Source organism: Parasteatoda tepidariorum, chromosome 6, assembly GCF_982258835.1.
Source record: "Parasteatoda tepidariorum strain Cologne lab strain chromosome 6, Ptep-v5.0, whole genome shotgun sequence".
NCBI lineage: Eukaryota > Metazoa > Arthropoda > Arachnida > Araneae > Theridiidae > Parasteatoda > Parasteatoda tepidariorum.
Genome location: NC_141760.1, coordinates 31695924 through 31709253, shown reverse-complemented (window position 1 = coordinate 31709253; position 13330 = coordinate 31695924). Strand labels below are relative to the sequence as shown.

At 28.3% G+C, this 13330-nt stretch overlaps 1 long non-coding RNA gene across 1 annotated transcript in view; it reads left to right on the top strand.

Moving 5' to 3' along the window:
* LOC139425316 (uncharacterized) overlaps window positions 1–12885 on the top strand; it is a 49526-nt gene extending 36641 nt beyond the window's left edge. The window contains exon 2 of the long non-coding RNA XR_011636509.2: window positions 12671–12885. This is a non-coding gene — a long non-coding RNA (uncharacterized LOC139425316). The remainder of the gene's footprint in view (window positions 1–12670) is intronic.
* Window positions 12886–13330: the final 445 nt, after the last annotated feature.

The following is a 13330-nucleotide window of genomic DNA, read 5'->3' as shown; positions in this document are numbered from 1 at the left end:
ATTGTTTATTTGGCCCAAGTTAGCTTTTGAGTTTGACACCCCTGTTTTAAGTGTTTCATTTCTTAGTATAACCATAGTCTTTCCGAAATTATTTTTGAAACCAGATAGAAAATCCAAGAAATTACACATATCCTAGTTAATTGTCACCCCAAAATGATCATTGAAGTGAAGTTTGATTCAATATTTAATTTATTATGTGCCCTTATTTTCTGAGTTTGCTCCGAAATAACAAGTAAATAAAGAGAATACATAAATGGTATACCTGTTCATTATCACGCATTAATATTACATTAAAAACTAAATATTTATTGGATAATTAATTACATACTTCTTAAAGAGTGACTTTTCTAATTAAAATGAACGAATATAAAAAGACATTTATTTACAAAATAATAAAAGAAACCGTTTTATTAATTTTTATTTCTTAATAATAAATTTTTTAAACGATGCATTAAATCTTATCGTGTCAGTGTTAATTATTTTAAGTGCTTTACAAACTATAATTACTCTAGTAGTTAATGTATAAACTCCCCTGAGAACTTAATTGGAAATAAAATACACATTTGCGAGACAAAATTAATTATTTCTGTTTATAGAATCAGATCAAAAAGCACTTTTGTTGCATTTTTTTTCAATAAAAATGCTTATGCAGTTGAAATTCATTTAAATGCACGTGAAAAAATTCTCTAAAACGCTTTTTAAAAAATGTATGCTTCTTAATGAAACTATATAAACGAATTTTTCTCGTTTTGAGACCGTCTTTTATAGCCCTGACGGCAATTTAGTAGTTTCTGCAACACGCCAAGGAATCATTACTAAGTAAACATTCCGTGACCAAAACACTTTATTTTACAACACAACCTGCAAAATTCAGTTAATCGGGGCCTTTTTCTAGCCAAAAATGTAGCCAATTTCAAGAAATGTGTTGATATAGAAAAAAAAGAGATTCTACAAGTAGAGATTAAATACTAAAGAACAGTAAATAGCCGAATCTAGAATAGCAAATTGAATTTAAAAATATTGATCTCCCCAGATGATTTCATGTAGAAAGTTAGTAACATAAAATAAGCAAAGCAAAACAATGTTTTTAATATTAAAAATCATTGACAAGTCTCGAATTTCGCAAAATGTGAAATATGAAATATGCTAAAAGGAATCTAATAGAGTAAATGAGTTGAACTTCTCAAACAATTTTGAATATTTTATCGATGTAAAGTGAAATCATTTAAGTTCATTTTTTTAAACTAAAGCATAATCTAAGCTGGTAATTCGAGATATTATTCAGACATATGGAAGTTTAACGTGTCTCAGCCGTAAAGCGTTCTCTGGAATCTTTTATAAATTTAAGATTAAAATTACTAATTGTTACCTTATTCAATAATGTTGGAAATTACAAAACTTTCACTCGTTCTATCATAGACAAGCTAAAAGAAATAGAAATGTCCTAAAAATGACCGATAGTTTAAAGTAATTTTTTAAAGCAAAAGAATTGTTGCGTTCTGCTTAAAACACCAATATTTATCCTCACTAAGATACAAAATTAGTTATAAAATTGGTCAGCAGATGTCGCTACTAACTGGTGAAAGCTACAAAGTAATGGTTTTTAGATAATCAGTTACAGTGACAATGAGGCTTAGTTTGACATCAAAATTAATAGATGCAACTGCATACATTTCTTTTGAAATTGTTTAAAATGCTGAGGGAAATATTCCAAGTCATTAGGAATGCTTTAATGTCGATAAATAATAAGTAAATTGCCAGTAATATGATGGTCGACGAAAAAATGTGAAAATGAAGGTTAATTTAGGTGAACAAAATGGAAGATACGATAGCAAGATGAAGAAAAAGTTGAAGGAGATGGTAGAAGTTGTTGGGTGGTTAGATGGTATCAAAGCTTGTAAAATGAATAAAAATTTGTAAAACCAGAGTTTTTTTCTAAGTCTAGTCTAAATCGATCAATTAGTATTTAAGAAGCAAAATTTTTAATATGAGCTAAGAGAATTTGATCAGCTTTTTGAAATTCAATCTATCTTTGGAATTTACTTTCAGAATCTTGTAAAGATAGCAAAACCTTTTTTAAAATTTTACAATTACTTGTGTTAAATTGTGTCAGAAAACTAAAATTCAGAATACTTACTCAATAGCAATTGAAATGTCATTTAATTACCAGATTAATCCAAAAAAAACTATCGTTTCCAAAAAAGAGCTTAAAGTAAAATTAGAATATTCACAGATTTCCGGAAAAATATGCGATTTTAAAGTACTATAGAGCATTTCAAGAACGAACTGAATAAACTATGTAACAAAATAGCACTGAGTTAAAAAAGAAATCTGAAAATGATATTTCTTATATTGCTCTTTTCTGTCGTGTGAAGGAGCTGTTTTATCATGACCAATGTAAATATTTACGCCTTCTGAGGAGAATTTCAGCATTTAGTAAGAAATTCTGTAAGAAAACATAATATCTGCTGCGTTGGTGATAATTTCAGATTTTAATCTCTGCATTATCTATTTTTTTATTTTCTAGTTTGCGAGTTATTTTTTTTCAATAGGGGTTTATTTGAAAACAAAACCCTAAGAACCTTTGAACACAAAATATCATTTCATTTTTTTAAAAAACGATCTCCCTGAATAAGTTTTGATTTAATGATCGGATCTTCATGTTCTAAAACTCAATCTTATTGGTTCAAGAGAGTGATCTCAGATACGTTAATTAATAAGTGCAGACGATATTTTAAGTTACGATATCAGACACATAAACATATTTTGTCTGAAAAAAACATATATTTTTTTCTTACCTATTCGGATTTCTGACCCCCAAAATATAAGGGGTAGCTTTAATCTGGAAAATAAGGTCCCAATAGACAAAAAATATTTAATCAGACATTATTATTAGACATTATTTATTAGACAAAAATATTTAATAGACAAAAATATATCGGTTATGAAAACGATCCAACGTTTGGACCTTTTATAGCCAATTTTACTTTTGGCGCATTTCAAGAAATCTCGAGAACTTTTTAAGCAAATGGGAAAATTTCTGTACACAATTGAAAAACTTGTTTATACAAAGATAATTCCATGCAAAAAATTTTTTTAAATAAATGTTTTTTTTATTATTTCATTTAATAATAACCGAAAAAAATAAAATATTGTAAGGTATATGATTGTTTAGTAAGTTATTGTAAGTGTTGTTAAATAATTAAGTTACTGTAAGGTATACAGTTTTTAACAACATTTTAAAAAAATGTTATCTTACATGGCGAAATACAAAATTTGAGTAAAATCGGTCGAATAATTCTTTGGAAATCGAATTTTAAAGATGTTACATATTTAATCTTTTCAATGTTTGAACTTGTTGTATATATTGCTCAGATTATATTATGGTGATAAAAAAAGTTTGGTTAGAAGTACTAGAATTTTTACTGAAGCTCTTTGGTAATGATTTTGGCAAAACTAACAAAAAAATATGGTGTTATAATATGCGATAAAATTAGGTAAATGTCGCAAAATATGGTTATTTTATCATGATCGAATTAATTTACCTTTTAACTCTGTATTTTTTACCATATGTGTGGTAAAAAAACTATAATTTAAAAAACCAGTAATTCTGGTAAGCCGTTAATAAATAGGAACAGAGAAAATACCAAATGCAATGGATTTAACACTAAGGATTTATCTAAAACAGCCATTTGGGGTCAATTTGACCCTTATTAGAAATTGATCTTATTTCAAAGTTTGTAATTGTTGAATACTGTTAAAAATAAAATATATAAGGGCTTTCAGACTTTAAATTTTTTTTATTATTTCTTTTATTAATGTGATAAAAATATAACAACAGTGCAGTGTTGTAATACAGGTTATTCTTTCGCAGGAACGCAATTCATACGAAAATAAACAAATGATGCAAATATAAACAATGCGCTCAATACGCATTAGCCCACACCATGTTTTTGGGGGAAGTTCCATGATTAATTAGACATTGGGTTAAGCGTACTGCAATATATCCACATGACGTGAAAGTTACACCAAACATATTAATTGATTTCTAGCATCTCTCATAGTTATCAGAAATTTTATTTTGCGCCTTGTGATGTCAAAAGGCTTGTTTTCTTAATTTTACTGACTAAAATTTATAAACTAGGGGCTATTTGATGCAAAAACACTAATTCGTAGCACTTTAACAAGCGTAAGAATGAGCTTACTATGCGTAATTAGGGTGACAAACGATTTCTCGAATACGCATTGAGGGCAACAATATCATAAACGTTGCAAAAAAGTGCGACAAATTTTACCTAGCGTAGAATAGTCAGATAAGCCTATGTCAGATTTCGTTCTATTGTATTGTTGTTTCTAATCCCCAAGAGGTCCATCCCAATCAGACCAATTCCATAAATCCAAAAATGTCCAGAAAGTCTAAAAGCAGATGAGGTTTTGTAAAAACCTCGTCGATATTAAAATCGATACAGTTTAGAACATGCTCGGGCGAAGCCTGAGCAGTCCTACATTTAGTGCAAAGTCCAAAAGTCTTTTGCACCTGAGCATACGAGAGACACCTCAAGCACCTCACTTGCAAAGCGAAATAAACAAGTCTGCTGGCTTCTAGGTCTCTCAAAAAGCAAGGCACTTCCAGGTCGTTTTCTGAAATACCAACTATGCGGAGGAGGAACCCTCCAGAGGTCCATAAACATTTTTTTGCACTCTGCAAAGACCTCGTTGAAGGTGGAAGGTAAATCTGGCTGTAAAGGTTCCGAAGAAGCGTCTTTTAGCCAATGAGTCCGCTATCTCGTTACCTTTGATTCCAACGTGTGATGGAATCCATTGGAAGTGTACCCCAAAGTTCGCTGAGAGCCTGAAGAGCATCCCCAAAATTGAAGCCGCAGCCCTGTCTCCAACATTCTATTCTCCATCCAGTTGCTAAGGTGTTGGATTGAAGATTTGCTATCCGTCAGCATATACTTAAAGTCTGAAGCATATGCTTAAAGTCAGGCTCAGCAATATTCTCAACATGTCTTAGGCCATTTTCAATCGCAATAAGCTCAGATCTGAAAGCCGAGCAAAATTCAGAATTTCTAAATTTGAGACTCAATGTGTACGTGGGTGTTTTAATAAAAACCCCATTACCTGAATGACCTTCGTCGCTCTTGCTGCCTTTTGTGTATAGTTGTAAAGCATCTGATGGTATTTGGCTAATAGTTTCAATAGCCATTTGTCTCATAAATTCTGGGTTGTCTTTACTTTTATGGGTCGGGTACAACAGCTCCGTGTGGAAATGGATACCAGAAAATTCAGTAACAGGGCTAAAACATGACCTATTCGTTCTATTGTAGCAAGTGACAGTGCTTGGCTGCTACTTTATGCTGTCGTTTGCGAATAGATTCACGTGAATACTATTCAGAGTTATGTTTTATTTTTTGTAAGTATTCTATTTCTTTTGCACCTACACATGGAGTGTTTTGTTTTCATTCTGCAGTTCATAAGATGAATATCATGACGAAGAAGTGACGTTTAAAATTTTCGTATTCAGAAGTGCAATCCCAAGTAAGTGGGCATTTCTTTTAAGGAAAAAAAATCATCTGCAAAGTTTACTGAGGTAAAAAGAATTATTAGTAGTCCTGCTGTGTTCAGAGTTTAGGCTATGTTCTATAGTATAGGGTTTATTATTGTTATTAGGTTATGTTCAGTCAGTTATTAGGTCATGTTCTATGTTTGTTAAGTTATTATGTTCTATACTCCGGGCTACATATTTTCCTAGATTTGTGATTCAGTTGAAGCTGTTTTTTAACTTGAACAAATAAAGATAACCACTGGAAAAAAAAAGTTTTTTTTAATTTTGTGTCAGTTGAAAACAAAAATTTGAAGTTTCCGTCATGAGATAAATTTGTATTTTTACTTACATGGCAATGACTATTTACCTTTCTTTTCTTTTTGGTCAGGATTATAAGAGAATAATTATTTATAATCAGGATGCACATGCTTTCTTTCAGACGCAATTACAAATTTGCAAATGAATAAGAGCTCGACTAAGCTATTTTGAGCATCAAATCTAAGATACCATATAATTTAACGTGAACTATTACGTGACATATTTTAACAGGGTGGACTTGATTCTGGGGTAGATAGATTTCTGTTCCACAAATCATTTTCACAAGGTTTGAACTATTGCCAAAATCAAAAGCAAACATGAAGCTTCATAAATTAGCTTTTTTTATGGAAGTCAAGATGATCGCTTTTTTTTTTTGTTGCTGTTTTAGGTAGTTCTATGATTATTTATTTCACTAATCAACATCAATGCATAAATTTTGATACAGTCTACTTAGAAACAATTTAAGAATGGTAAAAAAAATAGTAGCTTCGAATCTCACGCGCATCTTTGAAAACAACATAATATCAAAAAAATGAAGGCAACAATGTTCGAAATGACCTCAACGGCACTTCTAGTGTTAATACCGTATATTTTGGTTTTAGTAACGGAATTATGGTTTTTCTTACAAGAAATGTCCTTACCATACAATATTTTATCAGAATTTTTTCTCCCTGAGTAACTGCTGTTATATCAAAAATCTAAAGCATATTTAATTATTTTATGTTATATATTTTTGAAGATTAAGCATATTGTTCGCTATAATACGAGCACTTTTAGATAAGTAAACCTTTCAGATAATCTTAAATATTTAAAACATTTCATCTTGGTAACTAAATATAGAACATAGAAGTAAAATATATTCAAGTTTATGTACTCGTATATTTATCATCTGAAACATTATGTACTCAAAGTTTCATGCTTTTTCTTACACATAAATATACTTTTAATGATATAAAAGTATAAAAAAAATGCACTCTCTGCAAAACGAATCTTTCATAAAATCACAACTTCTTTTAAACGATAAAGAAAAAAAAAGGGTGGTAGAACTGCGTTGTACCACAATAGAAGAACATTCCATTCACACACAAACACATACAATCTGCTCTCTAGCGAACTTACCTGCCGCATATAACATGCAGAAGATAAATAACACCTCTTCTTCTATAACAATAACCCTACATGTTATTACATACCGTGCCCGGAGCACTCTAGGCTCCTGCTCCCTTGGGCAAACTTAGATTTGGAGCAGACTAACCCAAGAATCCTAGCAATCCTAGAAATTGCTTGCCATCTTCTCTCCACTCCTCCACACACCCCTGACATATATACTGCTCTCTTTTAGGCAAAAAGTCAGGCACCATACCACGAGTCCGTTTATGCTGCAATGCCCAGGCACTAATGGCCAGGTAAAAGGGTTTCTTTTTTCTAGTGTTGTCCATAAAAAAATGTGGGTGATATTTTCGGGGCTCCGAGACGGATGGTTTTTGTTCTTTACAAGTCTTCTCGTTCCGTGAATGCTGATAAAGATAAGGTAAGCATAAGCATAAGGGAGCCATGATCATTTTGGATGGATGGCTTCTCGTTTTCGTTTTGCCCTTACCTCAAAAGAGAAAGGTTAACTTTTTGTTCTTTTTCTAGGGCATTACTTATAGTTTTTTGTCCATGAGGGACTCAGTTTTTTTTTTTTTTTAGTTTGGCGTTTTCATGAATTATGTGAATATTGTTTTTTTGGTTTATTTACGAATAGGTCAGTAATCAAAGTCAATAAGGGTTTTTATTGCTTTGGCACGTTATGGTGCAGGTTATTATGCGAATTAAAGTTAAAGTTCTTTTTTTCTATTTCGCACCAGTAAGGTTTCAGTTTAGTTATACTACATAAGATATGTTTTTCTATTTTCAAGATAGAAAAAAAATAGTTTAGATATATTACTTTTTAGGTACGCTACTTTATTTCTGTTAAAATTGAGCTACATAATATTCATTTTTTAAAATTTTTGTCCTTGAGATATTTCGGATTTTAAGCTGAGCACTTTTATGGATTATACAACAAGTATGAAGTGCTTATTTAGAAATAAGATATGGTTTAGGTTATGAAATGAATTAAAATTATAGTTATTTTATTATTTCTTCGCATCAGCAAAGTTTCACTTTGGTTATAATCCTTAAAAAATGTTCTATCTGTACATCTATTTATAATGTGGGTAAATTTATTATTTATCTATTTTAAAAGACAAGTCGTTTCATTTCAATTTAAATTATTGAACTGTTGTTATCTATAAGGGAATTTGGTTTTTAATTTATGTTTCATGGATTATTTGAAAATAGTCATCTGTTTATTTACAAATTATATTACGAATGTCAGTAATTAAAGTCAATAAAAGTTTCATTATTTGTTGTTTATTTTCTAACCAGACCAATGTTTTGCTATACTGCTTGATAAATGTCGGTTTCGTTCATTCTGCTTATCTGCAAATTTAATTAATGTATGTTAATTTTTAGGTAAGCAACTTTATTTTAATTCAAATTATGTTACTAAATCATGTTTATTTTCTCTGTATTTTAATAATTAAACAAATTAAGCTCCTTAATTTGGCGATTTAATGTTATGCTTGTGTATTTTTCCGCATAATATGTTTTTATAAATAGAAAGATCAATTGAACTTTTCATAAAAAAACTTTTAAATTTATTTTAAAAATTTCATATTTATTATAATTGTTACTAATTTAATTTAGAGTGGAGTTTCTTAAGATTTATTTTTCTGAAATTATTGACTTATTAAACATATAATATATATGTGGCGATTAGTTTTATGCAAACTTCCTAACTTATGAGAGATTTTATTTGCATATGAATAAAACCGAACCGAATAAAATTTACGAAGGGACTAAAGTTAAGTGAGTCTCCTAAAATAGAAGATATTTTATTTCGCATATCAAAAACATATCAAATGTACATGTTTTATAATAAATTGTTTACCCATTGCGATAACATATATTGGAAGACTAATTTATAGGGAGTTTCATAACATGCAAGAGATTTTATTTTCTATATCAAATAAATAAATAGCGAAATCACATAGCAAATAAATATGTGGTATTCTTAATAAGTTTAAACCTAATCGAAATTTCCACGAACTTAAATCGTACAACGTGACAAATAACGAAATTACATGAATTTTTACAGCATCCAACAAACTCTATTGGATTCAAAGAATTACTGAAACTGCATTTCATAATGATTCAAAAAATAGATTTCCGTCTAGACTGATTTTTCTTTTATAAATAGAGTAATTGATATTCTAAAAAAAATATTATTCTTTCTAAAAATATTAAAAGCATCATTCATAATAAATTAAGTTTCCTTCTTTTTCTTAAATGTTTTGAATAGATATGAGGGGGATGTGCATCTGCAGGTGAAGCTTTTTAAAATAATTTGAGTTAATTGAAATATACCTGATATAATCTGGTGAATAAACATAAAATAGCTTATGCTTTTTAAATCGCAGTTTTTTTAAAAATTGAATTAGCTAAATATTTATTTATAATGTGCTTAGAAATTTTGGTTCATGTATAGATACATTATTTTTTCATAATAATTTTTAATGAAAATATTTCAATAGTGATATTATAAAACATTTCATGAAATAGTCATTTGAATCATAATAATTAAAAATATAATTTTCAATTCTAACAGTTTCGTCTATTTATTGTAATATTCTTAAGAGCTTGTCTGCGTTTTTATTATATTTAAAAAAAATTAAGTGAATTATACAGATTTAATTTAATTATTACATTTTTGAATAATTAGGCGAGTTTTGCTTTTTAATGAGTGCAAAATTGTTTCGCCGGGAATTAATTATTGCATAAGATGTAAAATGTTGAGATTGAGTTATATTTTCGAATAGTACTCTGAATAGAGTTAAAATGCCTTGAAATAAACATTAAAGTGATTTTTTTTTCAAATGTGGGATAGGCTGAATTTGACATTGTATTTAAAAAACTTAAATATAATGGAAATTTTTGATGTCACAAATTGTTTTTAAACAGTATATTTTTATAGTATTTAAAATTACAAAATTATTTTCTTAACTCTATTAGAAAGCTATGCCCCACCTCGCTTCACACACCAATCTCTGAGATAGCAACTATTGTTTTGTGTTTTTTGAAAATGAGCAGACAGTTACATCTAAATTAAAAAGTATTCTATAAAATAAAACTAAAATATTTTATTGCATTACACAGATTAAGTTTTATTGATTTAGTTCCCGTTTCCACTGGGAGAATATTTAAATCTAATCATTTTGCTCGATTACCATTGAAACTTTATCGACAATTTTAATATTTCTTTTAACTTTCAGTTACTTATAAACCCGTTCAATGTTTTTTTACAAAGGAGATTAATTATTAACAGTGCGAAAAAATTATATAAATTTTGTACTCGTAGTAAAAATTCTGGTAAAATTATCGTACTGTATGATAATGAAATTTTTGGTATGAAAAACAAAATAGTTCTGGTTATTAAAAGAAAATATGTCGAATTTGAACAATTAAATTGGTTAGTTTTCCGTTCATATGGTATCGGAAATTCTACCGGTTTACCGAAAATTCTACTTTTCAAAATTTTAGTTCTTATTACCACACATTTAGTATAAAAATATAAAAATGAAAAGCAAATTTTACCGAATAAATGTTCTTTTATGCCATGCTCTAAGTTATCATGATCAAATTACTAAATTTTTCTACATTTACTAAATTTAATCATATATCGTAAAACCACATTTTATTGCTAATTTTAAAAAGAATCATTAACAAAGCTCTCCGGAAAAAATTACCGATCTTTTTGGTTCTGGTGGTTTTGATCCTGCTTCTTTTCTCAGTGTACAAAGCTTATTAAAGTAACTGAAACTTATTTGCTATTTTTAAAAGTAAAACGTTAAGTAAGTGTATATACTGATTTAAATATAGATACAGTTCAGCCCATGAAGCTTAGAAAAAAATCTAATATTTCTAATAGACTATTTGGAAACTGTCAAAAGGTCAATAAGTTTAGATAGCGAATTAAATATGCTCATCATAAAATGTTGCGTAATAAGATATTGACATAAAATTACTTTATGGAAAAGAAATGCTGCTCTTAATTTTAAGACAAAATATCTCATTTATTTTACTACTTATTGATTAATCATGAAGAATCTAAGCGAATCTCAAAACACATTACTTAAAGTTTCTAACCTTTAACTTTTTCTAATGGGTATGACACAATGAAAGTTATTGGCAACGAAACCGGTAAGTCAACAGTATGCGCATTCGTATCCACAACTTTCTCCAAAAATTGCTCGAGAATACTTTGTGATATAGAAATCACAGTTGCCCAAAATATCAGCAACTGTTTCTCTCCGCTGATAAAAAAAAAATTGCCTATAATTAAGAGCAACTCACACTTGGAGCAATCAGATCTTTTGCATTTTATGACGTTTCAGTTCTGTGTGATGACGTTAGCAAATGTAAATAAAAATGGCGATAACGTAAATAATTTTTTTTTTCTAAGTCAGGCACAGAAGTTTCGTTCTTTAAATCGGAAGATATCGGAAGAGTAACGTAAATGAAGAGAATGATCGGGTGAAATTTTTCATTGATGAAATGGAACAGTTTTGTAGTTTAAAATTAACAATTTCTTTTAAATTCAAGAATTAAAAGTACTTTCATATGATGAGATGACCATCTCAATGCAGTTGATGTACAATAACAGCAACCTATTCATCATTTTAGTGGTGGTAAGAGCAGTAAACTATTTTCTAGTTAAATGTTTTTCTTTAAGAAAATTTACTTGTTCTTAACTATAAAATTAAAACTTAGTATGATTTGTTCCAAAGTTTTGATTACTTTAGATCGAAATAATTTCATTTTTATATAGATAATGATTTTTCCTGGCGAAAAGTTCCGCATTAAAATATTTGCCAAGTAAATCGCCAAATCCTGTTGCATTATATAAAATATGATAGATATTACATTTCTTCCTTTTTAAATTCTAATATTTATTTCTGATGACTGTATAAGTATGTGTTCAATTATTTGAAATAATTTTTTAATTTTTTTATTTGCAAAATAATTCTTTCATTCTCCTCTAAGAATTCTTTTAAATTTTAAAAAGCCTGTTTTAAAACAGAAACAAGCTAGAAAACTCAGGAAGCATGTATGGCAAATTTTTACCTTGTCTCCCATAAAGTTATCCTGTTTCACGGTAATTACTTAAAAGTTTGAAAAAAGGTAGTAATATAATATATAAGAAGTAATTTTTAAAAATACAAATTCCACAATCCCAACTTTCAATATATTCCGCAATTCTTTTCCTTTTATTTTCTAATCTGTTTCTACATTCACCCCCTCTTTGTTTTGGTGCATGATGATTTGCATAATATTTTGTCTATTTTTATTCAAAGTTAACATACATTTATCATTTGCTACTTTGCTTTCCTAGAATGGAGTCAAGTATGTAAGTTTATCTTACTAATTCTTTAATATAGATTTATATTCAATGGAGAAAAAATGTTTTTTTAATATAATTTATGTTTTCTAAAACAAATAAATTCCAGTCCAATCATAAAAATTACCAAATCAATTATGCCTCCCATATTTCTTTGTGCATAGAATAATCCTAGAACTGTAAACAAAATATCTATTCGACTTAAAATAGGGTTTTGACGGATACCTGAAGACTTAACCCTAATTTCAAATTAATAGTTATTCTAATAATGTATTGGTAATATTTTATCATGCTAGTAATTTCTCTTTCCTTTATTTCAGATATTTTGCAGAATCTTGTCTAACTGATGTAGAAGGAAACAGATGTAGCATTGTTTTTATGCTCGAAATTAAAATAATAAATATAAAAATGTAAATGAATAATGTTCTAAATGTTCTTAACATTAAATATTATATTTTTAAATTGATTTTTGTGTTGTTCAAAATGCAAAGCACATTTAAAGCCGTAACAAAAATAATAAAGTACATAAAATGAGTGCTTCCAATGTAATGATTTTTTAGTTATTATTTAATTCGAATTTATAAATTGTATGTTACAATACGTTTGTTCTAAAATAAGTCTTGTAATTTTTTATTAGATTATATAATACCAATAATGAATGTTTTAAATTTTGCAATAATAAACTTAAGTATGACATTTAATTTATCAAAACCAAACCTCTTGTATTTGAAAATCATTTTTTTTCTTGAAAAAATTGTAATTCGTAAAAGTAATATTTATGATGATAATTATAATTAATGTAAGATTAATTAATTAATTATAAGGCAATAAAACTTTAAGACGTTGTTTTATTTACAAGTTAGGCATTATTTTATGAATAATTTTTAGAATAAATTTTAAAAACAAAATCTATTTGATAGATATAATAGTTTTGATGTTATAAGTATTTTATGAGTAAAAGGTATGTTAAAAATTGTATG